The 24,293-nt window shown below is 43.2% G+C and overlaps 1 protein-coding gene across 1 annotated transcript in view; it reads right to left on the minus strand.

Annotated features, from left to right (window-relative positions):
* LOC124795830 (protein spire homolog 1-like) overlaps positions 1–24,293 on the minus strand; it is a 679,725-nt gene that overhangs the window by 254,709 nt on the left and 400,723 nt on the right. The gene's annotated exons all lie outside the window — the stretch shown is intronic.

Raw genomic sequence — 24,293 nt, forward strand, 5'->3', positions numbered from 1 at the left:
AGCGTGATATTGAATGTCGTTAAACAACTGAAGTTACGTAAGGTGGTTGCGTGATGGAAGAGGTTGTGAGTTCGAATCTTGCCAACTGCAGTATTTTTTTTTATTTTTTAAATCTTTATCGAAATGACTTTGATGATATTTTTATTCAGTTAGTTGGTTTAAATGCATTTTTTTCCAGCCCTTTGCACATCATTTCAACACTGTATGAACTTTTTTTTATTTGTTTAATTTTCTCTTTATATTATTCCTTCTCCAATCAGAATTTTTGTGTATATGAATGTAATTTTTTTATCTATTGTAATATTCAATAATTTGAAACTGACAACCAATAATCTATTTATACTGACTGTGCATGGTGTGAAAATGTATTTTTCGCTACCAGATGAGCAATTTTTTTTTTGAGTGGTAATCGCCATTCATACGTTTGAAACATAACTAAACACATACTGCACTATGGACTAAATAACGATGAGGAAGATTTAAATGAAAGACGGGTTTATTAAGTATAAAGAAATTCAAACAAAGTGAGAAATAGATATAATAAACGCAGTAACATAGACGGAAAACAGGGTGATAAAACAAATTTAATCGCAATTAATACAGAAAATTAATTAGAAGGTATGAACAAAGATTTCAAGTTAAAACAGAATGATAGGAAGAAAAATGAGTGCAAATGAAAAAACTGATATTATGATTAAAATAATGTGACGAAGGAATGGAAATAAAAAATTACATTTAAATTAATTAACTGAACAAAAATGATGATCATAGACATTCTGATAAAGATTTAAAACTATACTTGCAGGCATAGCTACTACCCTATCCATTACACCACACAATAGGACTACTTGATGTAATTTTTAACGCTATTGAGTGCCATACAAAATTCCAAAATGTTTTTCGTCAATTACTCGCAAATGAGGGCCCACCAGGGCGAATCGCTGCAGTGTGTGATGCTTAGGACCTTAACCTACGTAATCGTGTAGATTGTTTCACAAAGTCGATCCGACTGCTGGGGAGCGCTCCTTGTAATATAAGACTGAGTTTGTCAGTACGGAAAGTAATTCGAATTAGCAACGCCTGTCAATCTTGTCTCTCCACAGAAGTAGGCCACTAGACAGAGCAAAGAAAAGACAGAGTCCATGAGATATTGCTGCAAATCGCCTTAAAGGGTGACCGGCGGTGGAAAGAACGTAGTAGAACCCAGTGGAAAAGGAACCTTGCAACTGCTCGCGGTACTCAGGGCCTGATCGCGTGAAGAAGAAGAAGAAGAAGAAGAAGAAGAAGAAGAACGCCCATTAATCTACATTTTGGACCAGACACCTTATAAGGCAAGATCGCAATAAGGTAAAAGGAGCAGTCAGAACTCAAAGCTATCCGCGTGGGTATTGGCACGATTGTGCAACACTGTTTATTACATTTCAGTCCAACCTGTGTATTTACTGCTTAGTGCCACTAGCCGCTTAGTTAGCGCTTTATGTCACTGCTATTTGTAATCTTCATGATCGTGAAAGACCAGGAAAATAGATGTCCTACAATTCTGTTCGATATACTATGGTGTTGACTCATTGTTTACACCGCGTACGTTTATGGATCATTAATGTGATATTCCATCGACAACTGGAGGTTAACAAAAACCAACGGTTTTTTAATCATGAAGTGCATCAGATCGGTAACCAAATAATTTCTAAGGGTATAGGTTTCAGTACATATTAAACGCAAAATAATTATAAAATCATTGTTAAATCTCATGCGTTCTAAAAACATTGGGAATATAACGCTGCTGCGCAACGTGAAATAATAAAAGGGGTAACTAAAACTTCGACAGTAAGGCAGGAATAACTAAGAGAATTTCTGCTAGAAGAAACTTGAGTTATACAACCTGCAGGAAAATCTCTAGAGGATGAGTTTGTCCCTTTAGAGCTGCGACACACAAACGTTACAGTAAACAAGTCTCGCCCATGTTTAGGCTATTCTGGTGAATTATGTAACTCGAACGAGAGGTCTTTTTGAAGGAATTTGAACCACGCTCCTCCCGAAAGAGAATTAGATACCTCAACCTCTGTAGCATATAGTTCGGTGTAATCGTAGCACAGTATCAATGTATAATCTTTGTCGAGGAAGCAAAATTAGAATTAACGTTTGGTTGGTTGGTTGATTGCTTGATTGATTCGGGGGAGGGGACCAGATAGCGAGGTCATCGGTCGCACCGGATTAGGGAAGGACGGGGAAGGAAGTCGGCCGTACCCTTTCAAAGGCACCATCTCGGCATTTCCCTACGCGATTTAGAGAAATCACGGAAAACGTAAATCTGATGGCCGGACGCAGGTTTGAACCGTCGTCTTCCCGAATGTGAGTCCAGTGTGCTAGCCACTGCGCCACTTCGCTAGGTAATTAACGTTTATGGATCATTAATGTGATACTCCATCGACAACTGGAGGTTAACAAAAACCAAGGGTTTTTTAATCATGAAGTGCATCAGATCGGTAACCAAATAATCTCTAAGAGTATAGGTTTCAGTTTAACAAATAACGCCAGAAATTTTCATCTCCTCACATTGACTTTGTGCACGCAATCTAAAATACTGTATTCGTCACGCAAGCTAAATGGTTTTGCGGGCGGCCTTCCCTGTGGCAGTTACAGAAACTTTGACCCAGTAACAGCTGTTAAAGAAACTTACCGCGGGCCTCCTTTAGCAGACCCGAGTTGTTCCACAAACTGCAGTACCAAGGTCGTACAGAGTGTCAAAACTTTCAAGATATTCATTGTCTGAAATCATCTACAGGAGAGGGGCCGATCTTAAAGAAGCACACTGCAGTACAGTATATGGGAATGTATAGTGCTTAGGGACCATGGGACAATGTTAACAATCTTCGCCGAAAATATTTCTAACATTATCAATGTATCTTTCTCGAAATATATTGCGAAGCATATGTTAGAGTCAAGATGGAAAACTACATCAGGGTATTGTCTTCAACTCTAGGGCTCATCCAAGAAGGCGGTTTGCAGTATTGAATTCAGGAGTTAATGGTTAACGTCGATTGTAGAATCTGATGGCACATTGCACTGCCCGATTCCTGGCCGATACACACTGTTCAAAAGAACTAGGGAGACACGTGTATCAACGACCGGTATGCTAAATCTGTTTTGATACAGGCAGTACCTGTGGGCATATCGCGTGGCTTGAGATCTTATGCAGTGTAGGCAACAATTAAAATCATTCATTTTATGTACTGAAGTGTCAGGTAACCCCGCATGAAGGAATCAAGTATCTGTGTCCCAGTGTTTTCTGCCGAGGTACATAGATGGCTGTTGTCATTTGTCGACTTTGTATTCAACGAGGCATTTGCAATGCGGCACCTTACTGTAGCCTAGTGCAAGTTTGATCCAAAAAGGATAGACTTTCGGTCGTGATGGTGTAAATGCCAATGCCTCTCCCTGTGTCATACATAGCCTGTGGACACGACACAGAAAGATATCTGGTCACCTCTGTGTTACGGCGACGTACGGATACCGCTAGAGCGCTGCAAGACGATATCTGAAGGGCCACAGGGACCTCTGTGTCCGATCAGACTGTAATGAACAGGCTACGAGGAAGCACCTTACGAGACAGACGTCCTCTTCGAGTACCGCGCTTGACCAACACCGACTCCTTTGAGTCGGTGTTGGCTTGACACGGCATCGTCTTGCAGTTCGCCTTGCCGTTACCATATCAACTGGCAACCGTCACGGGCGACGAGTCCAGATATCTTCTGACGCAAGATGTTGGCCGTGTTCGTGTGCGGAGACCCGGTATCTGCCAAACATTGTCCAGGAGATCAACAGATTCAGCCAGGGTCTGTAATGTTGTGCAGAAGCTTCAGTGTTTACAACCATACGGATCTTGTCGTTGTCCTTTGTCACCTTACAGCCAGGTAGTACACATGAAACAGATCCTGTTGGATCATGTGCTGGCTGCTGCATATGGCGGTGACCCTGAATTCCTTCTAATGCCAGGGCCTATATGGCGGACGTCAGCAGGGCTGTCTTGCGAAGCCTGGACATTGAAGTAAGGCCGGCCGCGGTGGTCTCGCGGTTCTAGGCGCTCAATCCGGAACCGCGCGACTGCTACGGTCGCAGGTTCGAGTCCTGCCTCGGGCATGGATGTGTGTGATGTCCTTAGGTTAGTTAGGTTTAAGTAGTTCTAAGTTCTAGGGGACTAATGACCACAGATGTTAAGTCCCATAGTGCTCAGAGCCATTTTTGAACATTGAAGTAATGGAATGGCCGGCGGTGAGTCGCGACCTAAAACCCATCGTGCCTAAGTAGGACAAGCTTGACAGATATATTCGTCGTCATCCTGGTCCACCACACACTCTCAAAGAACTCTTACGGGCTCTCATTGAAGAATGCGAACATATCACAGGCGACCTCCGTAGACTTACACGGAGTAAGTCTCAGGCAGTGATAAATGCTCGCGGAGGGCATAAAAGTTATTGAAGCTCTGAAAGACCAATGAGAAGCACCTAGGGTGACGGGATGAATGATTGTTCCCACTCTGTTTTCGGCACCAATCGTACATTTCAGTACTTTTTTTGTAAATGATCGAAGATGTAATGCTGTTATCTTGTGAACTTAAGTTGTGAAAGATAAAGGTACAATTAGGTAACGTACTCAGTCCTCAGTTATTACTCAATGGAATCTGGCAGACGCCCGAACTCTCGTTCCGTTGATTCTTTTGATTAATGTATGTAACTCTGCTGTCTGAAGAGTTTAGCGCAACACGCAAATCGTGCAGCTATGAATCTTTCCTACAGACGACGTTTCGATACGAGATTCCTCAAGTTGGTTATGATTATGCAGATGGCAACAACGCTCTCTAAGATGTCATAAAGACCTTACATTGATAAATTCTGAAAAACGTATGTAAGACTTTATTATTTAAGCGCGTGAGAAAGGGGGGATCGGTCTTGTAGCGGCATATGTTATTGCGCGACTACGTAGAGGATGCAGCACTTTCAAGGCCGCGGCGACGGTGGTATCTTCCTAACACATATAGCTACCTTTCCGGCCAACTGATGTTTCCGGCGGAGGAAGGGAAAAATCCATGTAAATAAACTACTACTTCCGTTTATAAATATTTGCTCATTTACTTCGCGCACGAAAGAACAAAAAAACGAAATTAAAGTGCGGCAGGCGTGTAATTTTGTTGCCGATTTCGATTTTGTGTGTATAGCGTAACTTTGAGATCAAGGGCGCACATACGTATGTTCGTGAAAGTATCGCTATTGTACTCCTTGATTTTGCAGTCATGGAGTGTTCACTAATGAATAATTTAGTCGGCCGTTACACCTCTCAGCGTGAGAGAATTCTGTGAATGAAGCTGATTCATTTTCAAGCCGGTCATACCTGTTCAATATCTGACCCGAGGCACGCGGAATGTCGCGAACGTTTTCATGAATATCGCATTTAGCATCCATCATTCCCTTCAACGGCAAGGCGCAGATAGCAGTTCTTGCATCTGAGCTCGGAATATTTGGAAGAACAACCATACGTGACAACGAACCATTAACTCACTTCTGAAGGGCGCACCAAAGTTCGAACTGTTAAACCGAATAAACATTATTTTAAAATACGAGGCAGTGTTCTGCCCCCATGAATGCCATTTTTCTGTGAAACTAAGCATCTGGGTACAATCAGTCTTTAGAAGTTAACGAATCTAAAGCTTAACATATGCTTAAAACAACCTATGTTAATACAGGCAGTAGCCCCTACTCACCGCCATAGCTCCCGAAAATAAGTGCCGACATTATCGTACGTATCCCCTATTCGTAAAAGAGGTACAAATGCAGAGTATCAATGAAGTGACCGGAACAGAGCCGAGTGGAACAGTCTACACTTTTGACAAGAGAAATGTGTGGACAGCCTACATCATTTTCCATATACCCGTCCTAAAGTCGCCCAGCATAAAAATCCTTAGTGATCACTCTATCCACATCTTTGTGCCATTCAGCTGTGTTTTGATCACTTCACTGAAACCTCATATTTATAATCTGATGATGCATAAAGGAATAATGTACGACAACACACGAACTTCTAGTTTGAGAAAAATGAAACAGTAGGTGCCGCGTGTGTCAACTTATACTATCTGAAGCAAATGTTTAGCTTTTTGCCAGATAACAAACCTTATGACTGCTGTGACTCTGCTGGTCGAAACATCCTATTACACGGTATTGTTTCTTCAGCGGCGCATGCTCCTGTAGTCTTTACGTTCCTTCACCTTCAAATATCGATTGTAAACAAATACAGAGTTTTACAGGTAGATGACCAAGGTGGGTGACGGAACAGGCACATTTCCCTTTTTTAAAGTAATTTTTATTCACTTTTTATTCGAGTTGGTTCTTTTGAGAGGCCAGATGTTAAGATTATAGCGTGTTTGAGCTGTAATTAAAATAATGACAATTCGTGACCCCTAGTACGTCGTTCGCATGCAGACGCTACGCATTTCGTGCAATGCAAATAAAATAGACCAAGGCCGAACACTCACGCCAGATGTTCGAGGAAGCAAATTGCTATACTAACCACACTGACTGGTGCGACAGCACGCGCCACGGATCGCCAACTGCACGCTACGCCCGCGCACATCCCTCTATCACTGTTACCATCAAATGGCTGTGTTCAGAAGCTGCACGACGGAAATCGTGTGTGTGTGTGTGTGTGTGTGTGTGTGTGCGCGCGCGCGTCTGATGAGAAACATAGAGCTGTGAATTGCTTCCCCGCTAAACACTACTCTGATGACAGTACTTTTACTTTTAGATGAAGACAGGCTCATTTCACATTTTGAAGTGAGAGATTTTTCGATGTTCACAAGGTCCTCACAGGTGAACATAGTGCAATGGCGGCGAAAACGACACCTATGTTTTGAAAAATCGGAGAAAGTGCAGTGTCAAGCGACAACAGGTCACGAAATCAGCCTATTCACTTCATAACAAAATATGAACAAGCACTACAAATAAAAACCGCACGTTACACACACAAAACGCGATATATACTCATTTCCGTCTGTAAATGCATAATAAACAGAAAAATAAAAAACTACGTTTTGCTGCTTGCAGATGATAAGTTGTAGATTGTGTAGCAGAATAGCTACTAACATAGATGTCCAATAGCACAATGTAAGGTATGTAAACTAATGCATACATCCATTCTTTTTGTGAATTAAGCTATAAATAGAACTTTGACATAATATTATAAATGACACAGTGCGTCAGGTCGTTAATACATACCTCAACTGTGAACTATGAACAAATGCTGTATAATATTTTACAACAATTATTCATTCACAACTGTAAAAAAATATACAGGGTGGTCCATTCATAGTCACCGGGCCAAATATCTCACGAAATAAGCATCAAACGAAAAAACTACAAAGAACGAAACTCGTCTAGCTTCAAGGGGGAAACCAGATAGCGCTATGGTTGGCCCACTAAATGGCGCTGCATAGAACAAACGGATATCAACTGCGTTTTTTTAAATAGGAACCCACATTTTTATATTACATATTAGTGTAGTACGTAAAGAAATATGAACGTTTTAGTTGGATCACTTTTTCGCTTTGTGATAGATTGCGCTCTAATAGTCACAAACGTAAAAGTACGTGGTATCACGTAACATTCCGTCAACGCGGACGGTATTTGCTTCGTGATACATTACCCGTGTTAAAATGGACCGTTTACCAATTGCGGAAAAGGTCGATATCGTGTTGATGTATGGCTATTGTGATCGAAATGCCCAAAGTGGGTGTCCAATGTATGCTGCTCGGTATCCTGGACGACATCTTCCAAGTGTCAGGACCGTTCGCCAGATAGTTGCGTTATTTAAGGAAACAAAGTGTTCAGCCACATGTGAAACGTCAACCACGACCTGCTACAAATGATGATGCCCAGGTAGGTGTTTTAGCTGCTGTCGCGGCTAATCCGTACATTAGTAACAGACACATTGCGCGAGAATCGGGAATCTCAAAAACGTCGGTGTTGAGAATGCTACATCAACATCGATTGCACCCGTACCATATTTCTATGCACCAAGAATTGCATGGCGACGCGTTTTAACGTCGTGTACAGTTCTGCCACTGGGCACAAGAGAAATTATGGGGCGATGACAGATTTTTTGCACGCGTTCTGTTTAGCGACGAAGCGTCATTCACCAACAACGGTAACGTCAACCGGCATAATACGCACTACTGGGCAACGGAAAATCCACGATGGCTACGACAAGTGCAACATCAGCGACTTTGGCGGGTTAATGTATGGTGCGGCATTATGGGAGGAAGGATAATTGGCCCCCATTTTATCGATGACAATCTAAATGGTGCAATGTATGCTGATTTCCTACGTAATGTTCTACCGATGTTACTACAAGATGTTTCACTGCATGACAGAATGGCGATGTACTTCCAGCATGATGGATGTCCGGCACATAGCTCGCGTGCGGTTGAAGCGGTATTGAATAGCATATTTCATGACAGGTGGATTGGTCGTCGAAGCTCCATACCATGGCCCGCACGTTCACCGGATCTGACGTCCCCGGACTTCTTTCTGTGAGGAAAGTTGAACGATATTTGCTATCGTGATCCACTGACAACGCCTGACAACAGGCGACAGCGCATTGTCAATGCATGTGCGAACATTACGGAAGGCGAACTACTCCCTGTTGAGAGGAATGTCGTTACACGTATTGCCAAATGCACCGAGGTTGACGGACATCATTTGAGCGTTTATTGCATTAATGTGGTGTTTACAGGTAATCACGCTGTAACAGCATGCGTTCTCAGAAATGTTAAGTTCACAAAGGTACATGTAACACATTTGAACAAGCGAAATAAAATGTTCAAATGTACCTACGTTCTGTATTTTAATTTATAAAACCTACATGTTACCAACTGTTCGTCTAAAATTGTGAGCCATATGTTTGTGACTATTACAGCGCCATCTATCACAACGCGAAAAAAGTGGTCCAACTAAAACATTCATATTTCTTTACGTACTACACGAATATATAATAAAAATGGGTGTTTCTATTTTTAAAAAATCGCAGTTGATATCCGTTTGACCTAAGGCAGCGCCATCTAGCGGGCCAACCATAGCGCCATCTGGTTTGGCCCTTAAAGCAAGACAAGTTTCGTTCTTTGTAGTTTTTTCGTTTGACTCTTATTTCGTGAGATATTTGGCCCAGTCACCATCAATGGACCACCCCGTATACCAAAGCTTCGCTAAAAGTTAATATGTAACAACAATTTTACAGTAAGAAAATAAAAAATAACCCACTGAAGATAGCACAAAATGTGCTGAAACATGTCGGTGTAAAACAAAACAGACAAAAAGGTGTCTTGCATAAGGCGGAATTAATCGTCCTCTTTTCATAGCAAGCACGGACATAACAAGAAGAACTGCAACACCACAAGATGATTAGAACACAGTGTGTTACCATCACTACGGAGCTATTCGTTGTGGCGTTTATTGGGAGACTGTTTTTCGGCATTGTACAGTTTTCTTATATTGCGGTAATTTTAGTTACATCCAACACCTCATTGTCAGCCGACAAGCTGTGTATAACCGGAAACTGCGTAAGACATCTGACTGCTGAACAACGAGAGTGGTGGTGATACGGAAAACTTCTGTACTTATTGCTAGTCGCTTTCGATGTAGGACCCACTTGAAGCGAAGAAACGAATAAAGATTAGTGTTTAATGACCCTTCGATAACGTCGTCATTAGAGACGGAGCACAAGCTTGCATTAGGGAAGGGTGAGGAAGGAAATCGGCCCTTTCGAAGAAACCAATATCGGGATTTGCCCGGAGCGATTTATGGAAATCACGGGGAGCGTAAGTCAGGATGGTCCGACGGATATCTGAACCGTTGACCTCCGAATGCGAGTCCAGTGTGCTATCCCTCGGTGCACCCATCTGATTCTCTCTCTCTCTCTCTCTCTCTCTCTCTCTCTCTCTCACACACACACACACACACACACACACACACACACACACACACACACACACACACACACACACACACAAAATCACACACACACAAGCGTTCATGTTTTCAGTGTTTTAAAGAATTTATGTATTTATTTTTCCACAAGACTGCTCGGGACTCCGCCGTTTTTGTCGTTTCAGTTAAATTTTCCACAGTGTAAGAAATCAGCTGCAAGTTGAAAACGGTTCCTCATCAATGGGAACAGCATCTTTTCTTCTGTGTCTAAGCAGTATACTGCAGCCCACATTGTTATTAGAAATACGGGACGTCTATGATTCATTGCGAGACTAACCTAAACATGATTTAATATTTTCAGAAAGGTAACACTCAACAATATATTCTGTAACTACAGAGCCTGAAACATTTGTTGTCCCACAGTCTTCTTGTTCTGACAGGTACGTCATGTGTCATCTTTATTTTTTCTTCGACTGGTTTACTCTCTTCGTCCTGCCAGCCTAACTTATGATAATATTTCCGTCTTTACTTGCCGAATATTCACAGCATTCCCCACAATCTAGTTTACAAATTTTGTTGTTCGTCCTGGCCATAATTTTGCCCCTCAAATTCCCATCTACGGGGGTGTCAACTGTTTCTGTATACCAAGCAGCTCTCCCAATACACTGTTCCTTCTGTTCCAGGATCTTCTAACCTCACTTATTATTTCTAGTATCTCAAAATTAAATGGCTGGATGAAGTACGAAATATAATCATCATTATACATCCCTGTCCCTCCGACTATAAAACGTGAACAATACAGAACAGCACCATCGCTCGATAAACTTCGGGTGGCTAAGTGCCTGCATTTTATCACTTTTAATCCTGCTAAATGTATCACGAGCGCGTAATAAATACTGCTGAGAGCCCTATTAAGTGTTAATGAAACGTGCGTTGCTACTGTGTGGCGAAGACTTTGCGAGACGGTTGAGATGGAGAATTTAGCATCCCCGACCGAGTGTGCCGAAGAACAAAGGCAATAGCGGCCGGCTCTTCAGCGTAAGCAGAGAGAGTTTGAGCCCACCAAGTTATCAGAAGACCTGCAGCATTATTAATCGCATTCTCGCAAACTCCAATAGACGAGCCGGCTCGTAATTTAATGTCCAAAGAACTAATGTATTGAAGCGGCAAATTAGCTGATGCAGTAATTACATCAAGTCTTGTTGAATTTGTCCGGTCGCTTCCCAGGAAAATAAATTATTAAATTAGCATCTTGTAAGCCTTCTGTTCGGCTAGGACTGTATGGCACAGGAACTGCGATGGACGTGCATTTCAGGAACCACAATCACTACCCCAACTGTAGAGACTACGATACAAAAAAGCAGTTCCTGACATGTTCTACGCGCTGTATGACAATACGGTCACCTGTACATAATAGAATAAATGTTCCTTTCCAAAATGTAAGAAGGCGAATTTCAAAGAATTGTGTTCATCAAAATGAAGACAATTACACTTTCTTCGACACAACGCGTATAACGTATCTATCCCGTTAACACTGGTGTTAGGAAGTCAGATCAACGTTTCAGTCTGAACAACTGTGGTAAGATATCGGCATTGGCCTTGTTCACAGAATCTTTCCACAATTTCCCTGTGGTATTTTGAAGCCTTTGCTAAAGATTTAAACCAATGGTTCGATAGGGATTAATATAAGGCCGTTTCCAAAAATGAGGGCACGCTATACGTATCATCTGAAACTTTTTTTTACTGTAACATTAAACTGGAAACTGTAACACCCTAGAACCAAAAGCGGACACCTTTATGGTTAGAATCTGAAGCTGTAACATTAAGCATTAAAGTAACAAAATTGATTTTAAATTACAAGACATGTCTGCATACTCAAAATAGTAGCATAAATTATAGCACAAAACAAAGAAATTAGAAGACACAAACCAAATATATTTATTCGCCACCAGTCAACGATTTTCATAGAATCTATCCACCCATTTTCATCCACATCTTTGACATACATCACGATGTTGTCAGATCATACTTTGCCCTGACGAAAGTAAATATTGCATTATTTTTCAGTTTTATCTGGGAATGAGTAATGGAAGTGTGTAAGAAGACAAAACTAGATTCTAAAATAGTTTGTTTGTCTATTTTTAATACATCACGGAATATGGATTGTGAAATAGCACTCTTAGACGAAGAAAGCGCGCTTTATGGATGCAACAACAAAACAGTGTGTAAACCAGTGACAATATAAAGAACAGAGTGCAGTTCAAGAGCCAGAAAGAAAGAAGATACTGAGAAAGAATAAAAGGGAAAGGACAATGAGAGTTTGAGATATGAGAGTAAGAGACTTTTCGTGACTATTAGAAAACATCTTTTGAAAGACAAAGGAATTTCGGTAATAGTATGTGAATAGCAAAAGGGTCTTCGACTGGCATAATTAGTAAAAGTTAAGAAACAAAGAACTCAATTGCATTTTAGGTTTAATATTGATTTATGGGACTATTGCGGCTAGTTGTGAGTTCAAGTAAGATAAATGTGAAATTTTCAATTACACTAAGGTGTTAAGCAAACTGAGATTTCCTCAAACATTGTCAACCACAATATTTTCTGCTCAAAACAACAGTCTGATAATATACGTGACTTAAGTACTTCACAGAATGTGAACGATCAGGCGCAATGTCGGCCGCCGGAAGGACACGTAGCTGCGAGAGGAAGACCGATAAAGGAATAGAGTTTTAATTATTTATCACGCGAGTTGCTTGATAATGTGATAGGATAGTTGTGTACTGCGATTGTGATAAATGCCTGTCCTATTCCGAATCGCCCGGGTAGGACAGCGTTTTGTCGTCTTCCATGACAGTACACACAAAAACTGATTTCTGCCAGGCGTGCCAAATGAAAGGCAACATGAAAGGGAACCGGTGGAGCACTGCTTCAATTTGTGCGGAACAAATCGGAACAGCTATCCCGCTTACTCAAATTTCTGTGACGTGTCTTGCCACAGCTCAATTTCTCCGATCTAGACATGCGAGCACAATTAAATGAAGGGACATGCCTTTCCCAGATGAATCGCGACTCAATTTACAGACTGATCTTCGTCGCTCATTCGTCTGAAGGTTAAAGTACGGCCTGGTAAATTCAAAGGAACGTTTTGAAAGCAGGTCAGTTTCGCGGTGGTGGGATCATGTTGTGGGAATTCTAACAAGCCCATAGTAGAATTCAACGTTGTGAGCCGGCCGTGGTGACCGAACGGTTCTAGGCGCTACAGTCTGGAACCGCGCGACAGCTACGGTCGCAGGTTCGAATCCTGCCGCGGGCATGGATGTGTGTGATGTCCTTAGGTTAGTTAGGTTTAAGTAGTTCTCAGTTCTAGGGGACTGATGACCTTAGAAGTTAAGTCCCATTGTGCTCAGAGTCATTTGAACCAACGTTGTGTCAAAATTTCAAAGCAATCGGTCAAGAACTTTCGCAGTTGTACGATTTTGAACAAAGGGATATTCACTCTTTATTTATTTAGATTTTACAGCCTTACGGGCAATCGGTGCCATGAGCATATTAATTCATCTCAGGCATAGGCCGACGAAGTGATTATAATACAGTGAGACTACAAACACGTGTACGAAACGCGCTGCTATCCCGGTGGGACTGAAGGTAGGTCAGCATGGCGGAATCCGGAATAGAACTTTGGTGCTTCCGCTGCAGGCGCAGTGCCTCAAGGACGGGCTGCAGCAGGCGCCTGCTCGGTATTCGGAAGCCGGTCGCGCTTGTTGGGGGCAGAGTACGTGCGGGCGCCTGCTTGACAGGAGGGTACCAACTGGAGAGGAAAGCGGCGGAAATAAAGCGCCAGGGGCAAATCAGGCGCGGTGCGGACCGCAAGTAGAATGCCAAAGAGGGCGCGCAGCACTACCCGCAGCCGCGGCGACGCGCCCGCAGGCTAGTACAGGCGAACGGCGTTTCTCCAGCTTACAAGCCAAGTGCGTGTCACCCTGCTGCGGCAGCAAGTAGTCGTCCTCGACTGGCATTTAAATTTGTTACTCGATAAAACGCCGGATGGCTAACAACGGATCCAAAATCGCAGTCTGGTATACAAAGGCCAATTCTTATGAAGAATCAAATAATTCAGTATCTCTTAGCTGGAATACCTTATAGATCAAAAATACTGACTCTGAAAACCGAAATAAAGAGTGGAGCAAATATTCGGTATTTGAAAATGAGGACATTCTTGGGCCAAGTAAAAGTTCAGTATCCTGACTTCTTTATTCAGAATCCAGAAAAATGAACCAAATACGTATTCCTTATTGTAAAAACACACAAGAAATTCCACTTATTAAATGCACGAATAAAATGACCAGCAGCTGTACGTAGGCCCGTAACCGGTGCACAGAAGAATAACAGCAATCCATATTTACATATTACCAGCGACCCGCCCCGACTTCGCAAGGGTAGTAGTATGTGTTTATACCCAGATGGCTTGCCTGGAGTACCCTAAATAATTTATAAACAGAAAGCTTATTCGTGAATCATTCTGGCTACAAGTTAAAGCTGTATCTAAAAACTTATAATAGTTCTTAAGAACTTCTATCTATATTATGTATATATAAAAAACCTCTATACGTACTCTGTCACAGTCACCACCTACACTGGACAAACGTATTTAACACAGACTTTTTTAAGAAATTGACAGGAAAATACTATTCATTTATTTCACACAAATTTACAGTCAAATGGCGTAAATTTCATTAAAGAAGTTCTGTACCACTGCGGCCTAGCAAGGAGGAAAAATCTCAGAGTTGTCCAACCTCAGCAAACAAAGTCGTATGACGTCATTTAATTGTTAAAGTCTGCGAGAGAGGAAGCTAGAGGAGAGGAGATGGAAGGTGGGAAAGGGGTCGTGAGATAAGGAGATGAGTGGGGAGAGGGGGAGAGGGAGGATTAGACAGGGAGACAGTTGGAGGAGAGGGACAGAGACAGAAAGGGCGGAAGGATGGAGAGTGGTAGGCAGGGACAGAAGAGGGAGGGGAGAGAGGGAGAGGTTAGGGGAGAGAGAAGGAGAGTGTTAGGGGAAGGGGAGAATAGGCAGAGAGGGGAAGGGGAGAATAGGCAGAGAGGGGAAGGGGAGAATAGGCAGAGGTGGGGAGGAGAAGGGGAGGGGAGGAGGAGGGGAGGAGAAGGGTAGGAGGGAGGAGAAGTGGAGGAGGAAGGGGAGGAAAGGCAGAGGGGGGTGAGGGAGGAAAGATAAAGGAGGAGGGTGGGGGAACAGAGACGGGAGGGAACAAGGAAGGGGTGGGAGGAAGCAGAGAGGGAGTTTGAGGGAGGGGTGAGAGCGATGGCAAGATGGCTGCAGCAAATACGCTTATCGTGTTTGCCGCCAGATAACACTTCATCGAAACACGTGTTCAACATCTTCAGGTGCTTATTGTTGGTGAGTTGACTGCTGCAAGCCGCTACAGTGAATACAGCCATAATCGCTACCTGAAGATGTCGAACACTTGTTTCGATGAAATATTCTGTGGCTTGCGGAATGTTATCCGACGGCAAAAAGGAGAAGTGTATTGGCATTTGCAACAGCGTTGAAGAAAGCCTGGAAAGTCGCAAGAGGAGTGTAATTTGAGCGGCAGCCGCTATTATGGCGGTAGCTAGGAACGAACAGACACTACAGCAGGTGCTGAAGCTGGAGCTGCCCACAGTCCGTGGCGAGCAGGGGTGGCGGCCCCGGAAGCAGAGTTCCGGCTGCAGGCGCTCACAATGCGTCCGCCTGGCGCCGCATTCACCGCTGCTGCCGCTGCCGCCGCCGCCGCTGCACCGCCATTGTCTTCCGCGGAAGCCTGCGAGAGCTGATGCGCTGCAGATGCCACGGCGCCGGCGCCCGTGCGTTTCCAAAGCATAAAATCTACCACCTGCCTTCGCAGCATTACAATTCACGTAGCCGGACCAAAGTTTCTCGTTGATAAACAAAATGTCTTTTGCGAATGTTGACACAAGAATGTTTGTATTTTGTGTATCATAATTAATAGCAAAAACTGACACGAAGTATACAGCAACAGAAGCAAGAACGACTCAGTAAACATTCGTCCGCAAACGTGCCGGCTAAGAAGCATTGTCGAATGTGTGGTTGCGAGCCGCCATTAACTTCAGTATGGAGTCCTAGTTAGTACAAATGTGTTTGAAAAGTAAACTATTTGATTAAATCTTCATAAAATTAGACTCAAATTTCATCGATAGTTCTTTCGAAAGGCTGGTGGGTATGGTATATGGATGATGGGCACCGGCTCATTTTACTACAGACGTAAGATGGCGTCTAGCGCCCTAAAATGGTCCAAGATGGATGGGTCTAGCAATGTCTGCACCTAGGTCTCCACGTTCAGTTTTCTTCGTTTTTCCTATATGGAGTCATCACGAGCTCCTGTTGAGCAATTGGAGCAACGAATTGTACAATCTTGTCAACTTTCACTACATTATCAGGGGATGTTTCAATAAATTCCAAATTTCTACTGAAACACGTGCAGTGTTGCGTCCAAATGCGAATGGCATTCATCATTTAACACGGACAAGCATACAGTAAATTGTAACATGTAACGTTGCTCAAATAGTATATTTTTTACAAAGCTGCACGAGTTACATCAGGTCTTAACGGATAACCTTCCACCTCAAGTAATTTGTACTGATACGGCAACATTTCATCCTGAAATCAGCGACAGCTCGCTCGCGGCCCCAGGTTTGCTACGACGTTTTTGTTGCACGAAGTGACCACACGAAAAACTTCAGTTTTCTGTGTCTTCACTGTAGGCTCCTGCATAAACAATGCAAGCAGTACACAACAGCCGGCCGAAGTGGCCGAGCGGTTCTTGGCGCTACAGTCTGGAACCGCGCGACCGCTACGGTCGCAGGTTCGAATCCTGCCTCGGGCATGAATGTGTGTGATGTCCTTAGGTTAGTTAGGTTTAAGTAGTTCTAAGTTCTAGGGGACTGGTGACCTCAGAAGTTATGTCCCATAGTGCTCAGAGCCATTTGAACCATTAAACAACAAAATTTAACTTCGCGTATGTATCACATTTCACACGACCCAAGTTTCGTGACCCAAGTCCAGTTTCTACTATTACAGTTTCAAAGCAGCTGTTCATGCTTTCTGGTAGACCACAACATACAGAACCTGCGTTGCAGGAAATCTACTAGTTATTCTAAATAGACCGAGATATTACAGCATACAAAAAAGCCAATAAGTGATAGTATGATGTAATATTTAATTTAGTTACGAGTTAAATACATATATTACCACTCGTAGAACTATTTCCTACACCACAGGAAGCTGATGGTTTTTTTTCCCTATGAAATCACGCAAAATTTGAGTACAGGATTGCTTTCTAAATACTCTGCTTATTATGTAAAAAACCTTGTAGTATATAGTACCGCAATGTAAATACGATGTAGAGACAAACTGTATTTTGACTTCGTACTGTAAGCTACGTGTTAAGCGATTAATATATAGCATTATCATAAAATTTCTTTAGATGAATATTCAGACCTCGATATGTTTAGAGGTAGCAATTTACGCCGTACCTGCTTGTAGAGTCATTGTTTAGTAGTAAACGAGAATGCATGAACATAAGCTTTGGAACAGACTGACACAAGAAAATGGGATTCGAATCCGAAAAATTTGACCCTGTGAAGCATCACCTGTCATCAAACTAAATCTGTGCTTATGAAATGGCTGTTTGTATTAAATGTAACAAGTAGTTCGTCGGTACTGTACCATCTAGATATTGGATTAAGGGCATAAGTAGTTTAATCGTACGTGTAGCTAAATGTACACACTCACTGGGAAGTGTCTTCCCACATCAATGATCTTTTTAGTTGAATTATTCGCCTGTACGAAAAGCGTTTTTTAAGTTAGAATAGTTTTTTTTAAGGAACATGAAGGATTTTATTCATGAGCTTAACTATTCTAAGAAATGAAAATATGAACATTATGTTATTGTTCTACATAGTCACCATTAATGTGTAAACACGTGTTCAGTCATGGCACCAGCTTTTGTATACCGTTGTTAAAGAATTCTGCCGCCATTCCATTTAACCTGTGAGTTACAATTGCTTTCAACATCACATCATTCTCCAATCGTATCGTCCTGCACACTGAAATTCTTTAAGTTTTGGAGAAAGCTGAAAGCCTGAGGGTGCTATGACAGGGCTGCAGGACGGGTGGTGCAGTAATTCCCACCTCAACTTTTACATCTGCGCCTTTGTCCTTGCTGCAACGTCACACCGAGAACTGTCGTGACGCAGAATGACCCCTTTGAGAGTAGTCCCCGCCGGCGTTTATGAACGGCGCGCTTAAGCTTTAATAACGTTTCACAATAGTTTTCAGCATTTATGGTCACTACTGTTGGCAGGAAATGCATCAGAAGAACGCATTTTTGGTCGCAGAAAACTGTGGTAGTGATTTTCCGAGTCAATGGTGGTTGCTTGAATGTTCTTGGTTTTGTCGGAGAACTCGTCACCATCCTTGACATAGCGCCCCAAAAATAACAAAGAATGTACCAAACTCTTGGTTCGGCTTTCGTCCAACACTGTTGGGACACATTCTGCACATTTTTTTTTATTGAAGCCTGTCAATAATAAATGCATAAATTACTGACCTTGAAAGTTGAGGAAAATGATGTTGAAGCTCGTCAATAGCGAAGCTTCTGTTTTCACGATGTGTCAATTGTTCACTAATGAGTGTAGGCCTTCCAGATGGATCCTCATCATGAACAATCTGCCTTCTTTTACAGAGCAGTCTGCAGCTGTTACGCTAATATCGATCACTCATCACACCTTCCTCGCCATTGCAACAATTCGTCTATAAATTTCAGCAGGACGCACATTTCCTCTATTTAAAAACCAAATGACGTTCAGTCTGAAACCGCGCGACCGCTACGGTCGCAGGTTCGAATCCTGCCTCGGGCATGGATGTGTGTGATGTCCTTAGGTTAGTTAGGTTTAAGTACTTCTAAGTTCTATGGGACTGATGACCTCAGATGTTAAGTCCCACAGTGCTCAGAGCCATTTGAACTATTTTTGAACGAAATGGTGGGGCGTATCTGTCAGTCTGTGGGATTATCAATTGACATGGCGGCAAACAACGCAGCACAACCAAACAATCAACACAGGCTAAGAGTTTGAACTTATTGACAGAGTACTGGGGGACCGACCTATCGTGACTGATATTGAATAGGCGTTACCTAACAACCTACGCCAACACTATGGACAATCGGTTCTTATTTAAAAGTCGATGCCCGTACAAAGGACTAAGGCTAATTCCGCTCGTTGCAACCCTCATTTCACATAGCGTCTAATCGTATAGAAGTGAAATCGGATGAGCAATTACTGAAAACAAACGCTGTAAGACAATCCTTGTGTGTACTCAGTGGATGAAGTGTTGTAAGTAAACAATACAATATTGAAAAATAGTCTATTATACTGGCCCTCACAAGTTATTATAATGCATCGGACGTGTGACGCCCAATTACGTTGAAGAACGCTCGGATCTTTGACAAAGATATGTAGGAGGAAGATGTAAATTCGAACGTCTGTTATTAGTTTACAACGGGATATGCGATTTTTGCGTATCTAAGTATAAATACGATATTCAAAAATAGCACTGCCCTCTGCATGTAATCTACGTGTTGCTTCATTCGCTGCGGCCGAGCGGTTCTAGGCGCTTCAGTCCGGAACCGCGCTGCCGCTACGGTCGTAGGTTCGAATACTGCCTCGGGCATGGATGTTTGTGAGGACTGAAGATCTCAGATGTTAAGTCCCATAGTGCTTAGAGCCATTTGAACACTTTTGTTGCTTCATTAGATGGCATTTACAGATATTAATAGTAGAAACCAGAAGGGTTTGTTGATCTTTGGTACTTAAAAGAAGTACCACTGGAGAGTTGATAAACTTCTGTAGTTTACACGTTGCGATTCCACAGAAGGGACCAGACCATCAGATCGCCACGGATGGTAATCTCCAGCTAGGACACGCGCCCAATTCCCAGGAGCGCCTACCGCGCTTAACTGTAGCGGCGGCATTCCCGAACAGGTAGGGCGCCGCATAGCAGCCGCTCTGACCCCGCGGACCGCGCAGCCCAAGCAGTGGCTGGACTCGCCGGAAGCCGCTGCTCTACCACTGGCGACGTAACTCGCACTGCAGCTACTTTCGGGACGAGAAACATCAGTAGTTATGAAAGGAGGACAGACGAGAGGAAGGAGGAATGTCGAAAGGAAATAAGTTTCATATTCCCCAGTTTGCGTTCCTGGGAATGTGAAGAGATATACGCAGCCTTTTGCACCTGTTGGTGAATTTGGTTCATACCCCATGCTCTTGACTTGTTTTAGAGGAACATACATAGCTGTAAGACAAAGTTGTAGCGTTTTCAACCTCTAGTGAAAATGACTTCGTCAGAATATGTTGGAAGTAACACTTTGAAAGGTTACAAGCCGTCTGGCTTGTCTCCCTCCATTTATATGTTAAATTAATCTGCCTCTTGTCACGACTAGCAATAAGCAAGACGCATTAGTTTCATCATACTCTAATCTCATGACGTTATTTAATACTGGGGAATGTATTTTATAGAACAGCAGTGATTGTCGGTCGAGGCTTTTAATTCTATTCCAAGAACGCGTGAGAACCGCTCAGTCCACACAGAAGAGGCTTTGTTCCGGTTTATGCGTGTTACGGAGCCATATTCGGGTCGAGGAGCCTCGTGAGAGGTGCTCACGAACTCCCCTGTTAATCAAGCTAAAGCGGGGTTAGCAGTATTCGGCACGGTTCAGCTCTGTGGAAGGCTGACGGCGACATTCTTGAGTGCCGCCCCCACCTAATAATTAGTGGTGAGAAATCACAAGCCTTTTAATGTGTGGGCCTACGCGGTAGAAGCAGAAGTCTTGCGGAGTTCCCGTCATGTTGGTTAGGCTTCTGTAATTTCAAAAGTGTATAAACAACGCTCTGATTCGCCGATCGCCTACTGACTTCAGACATGGCAAGGAAGATGTCCTCTGATTGGTCCATGTCGGGAGATATTCTGTGGTAGGAATTTACCACAGGCAGTTTTCACGCAATTGGCGGAAAAAAGGAACATTTTTATAGGAGGGTGGTAATGACCGGGACTTCGCAAACAGTAGTGTCGAGGACACTCTCGGCTTGGATGTGGAAGATGGAAGGTCGCTGGTTTTAGATGTCGAGGACTGTTTAGTTCAGAAGGTGGATGGGACTTCACGGTGTCCGAGCCCTGGTGAGCGAGATTCCGGTCCTTCACATGCGACCCCGCACGGCCGACTTACCTCCGCAGCAGAACGGTGAGAGTAGGCATCAGCACCGGCGACAGCTGGGCGTTGATTTTTGGAAGGCGGACGTACCTTTATCACCATATCGTTAATCCCGGTTCCAGTGATAGTACCGCTTTGATTTATTATTCGATCAACAAGTGGAGTAGCTAAAACATTTGGTGGTTTGCATTCGTATTGACGATTGAATGTGCAGCTAAGACACGGCAGTGCTCTCCCACTTGCTACATACCTTTATTGCAATCATTTTTTACATTTGGATTGGATTGTTTGGGGGAAGAGACCAGACAGCGAGGTCATCGGTCTCATCGGATTAGGGAAGGACGGGGAAGGAAGCCGGCCGTGTCCCTTCAAAGGAACCATACCGGCATTTGCCTGGAGCAATTTAGGGAAATCACGGAAAACCTAAACCAAGATGGCCAGACGCGGGATTGAACCGTCGTCATCCCGAATGCGAGTCCAGTTTGCTAGCCACTGCACCACCCCTTTCGGTCATTTTTTACAGGCATGCCACTGAGTCTTGAGCTATGTCAATGCTTTTAAAGTAATAAAACGTAAGTTTGATTTTAGTTGTACTTTATTTGAAGTAACATACTTTTCCTTCAATTAATTATTATTCTTATTACTAATATTATTATTATTTGTCGATTAAGTAAAAATAAACAGTTATCCAGCAAGATTTTAAAGCAATTCCACAACTTAAAATTCCCTGTTAGTGTCATTTTTGAGATAGCGAATCTGTTGGGCAAAATTTTACAGTGGATCTTACGGGTGTTTGACAGACTCTGGGCAGTTCCATCATTACGGTACGATTTCACAACCACACACCGCGGGGTTTTGCAACTCATCAAAATATAGAACCATTTCGACCACCCCTCCCGGCTGGAGACACGCGAACTTGCTTTTTAGTGCAACTCGCAGGGAAAGGCAACGACATCATACGTACTAGGGTGACAGAGACTGAATTTTCTCCGAATTAAAATCCATGTGTACTTTGCTAGAGGGCCAGAAGATGTGCAAACCAATGCTGCAGAACATACCCATAAAACGGTGGTGGTGGTGGTGGTAAGAATTTAGTTCACAGTTTTCATTTACAGCCTTTACAGCAATGGTAAACCGACAACGGATTGATACGTAGGCGCGCGCGCGCGTGTGTGTGTGTGTGTGTGTGTGTGTGTGTGTGTGTGTGTGTGTGTATTTCTAAGATACCAAACTACAGAGGTCATCGTTACCTAGACTTACACACTACTTCAACTAACTTACGCTACGAACAACACGCACACCCATGCCCGAGGGAGGAGTCGAACCTCCGGCGGGAGGGGCCGCGCAGTCAGTGACATGGTGCCTCTAACCGCGCGGCAATACGTAAGCAAATCATGTGATGAAACGTTAACAGTTGTTCCACAGTTAACCGCTCTGCGCTAGAGTCATGTGGAATTTGGAGGGCAGTTGCACTTTTCCATCTTTATTGAACCATATTAATGAAAACAGAGGGAAATTTGTTTTCCAGTTTCCAGTAGCGCCACAAAAAAGTAGGTAGAAATATCAACAAGCTGAAATCGGTTCAAATGACCAACTTGGCTTTTGCAAATCACCTGGTAATAGTACACCACGAGGGCCGCCTGCCGACTCATCGATTTCGCGTGCTCCGGATTACACCGCCAAATTATTTTACATGGGGCCTTTCGGCCAACAAGGCTCAGCAGCCTCAGGCAGGCAGTTTTATTGGCCATTTCCCGTTCGCGCTAACAGCACATCTGTCCTGCAAGGACATTAAGAAAATTTTCTGTAACGGATTTTGGTAAGCCCAACCGTCTTGGGGAAGTATGCTCTCCCGGTAAGCCTGCGATGTTGCCTCCAGCCGACCCGTTTAGAAGGATTAAGAAAGACTCATGAAATCCAGGCTGGATAAAATCCCCTTCCCTCCTAAGACATACTGGACCAGGAGGCTACAGTACCGAGCGGATAGCACCCAAGTGCGGCTAAGAAACCAATATGTTACATCATCTCTAGCTGATATTAGAAATCTGGTTCACTGCTACGACGAATGTCTAAATGGTCAAGCCCCGTAAGCTGAGAATCAGGTCGCAGTTGATCTTTTCTATCGGGTAGATTTATATTCTAATTTCTTTATTAATTCTGTCCTAGCGGGAGTAATGAAGAGGAGTATTCTCTGTACCACGAATAGCAAAAGTAAGCTGCCCCAACAAAATATAATCGTTCTCTTACAATGTCACAGTGATATTTTCGAGCGCTATAGGTGGTTTACAACTTTTACCAGGCACTCACCTGTCTCTTACGGCTTACTTAACTCACGGCAGTGAATTGGTGTGTATTTGCCAGTCGTTTGTATGTAATCAGCGCAGTAAGATGTGGAGGCATCACAGAAGAGCAGAAAGCAGTTCTCGTGTTTGCACGTGACCATGACCACACAGCCAATGAAGTTGTCCGATTTGTTAGTGCATCAAAGCGGGCTGTCAAACGTGTCTACAAAGTGTCGTGTACCACTCAGAGCCACGAAACACAGCGTCAGATTAGTGATGGTAAGAGAATTCTAACCCATAGAGACCGGAGACAAGTATCACATACGTCAATGACTATCGGTTTCAAACCCAACAGTAATCACTGCTGTTAGAGAATGCACGATCATCTCGAGCAGTTTCCAAGAAAATATTGCCAAGAGAACCACGTGGAAAGGACATTTGGAGTCTGGTACCTCACAGCGGCGAAGCAGGAGCTTACTTGAGACATGGAGTGAGGTCTACCGAGTTGTCGTGCGTGAAAAATCAGTTGTGCCTGCCAGTGACTCGACTGAAACTGCACGATTGCTAAAACATTTACAGCAGGTTTACGCTGCCTTCATTTTCTTCTGCATTAAAGTCCGACAACACTGACTCCTTAAATACAAATTCTTCATTCTCTATAGCAATAAAATTTTGTCTCCTTTCTCTTCTTTTTTTTCTGCCCAATCCCTTGTCCTCATGGGTTCAGCATTTTAACCTGCATTTGGAAGTTTTCG

The sequence above is a fragment of the Schistocerca piceifrons genome, chromosome 4, assembly GCF_021461385.2.
Source record: "Schistocerca piceifrons isolate TAMUIC-IGC-003096 chromosome 4, iqSchPice1.1, whole genome shotgun sequence".
Lineage (NCBI taxonomy): Eukaryota > Metazoa > Arthropoda > Insecta > Orthoptera > Acrididae > Schistocerca > Schistocerca piceifrons.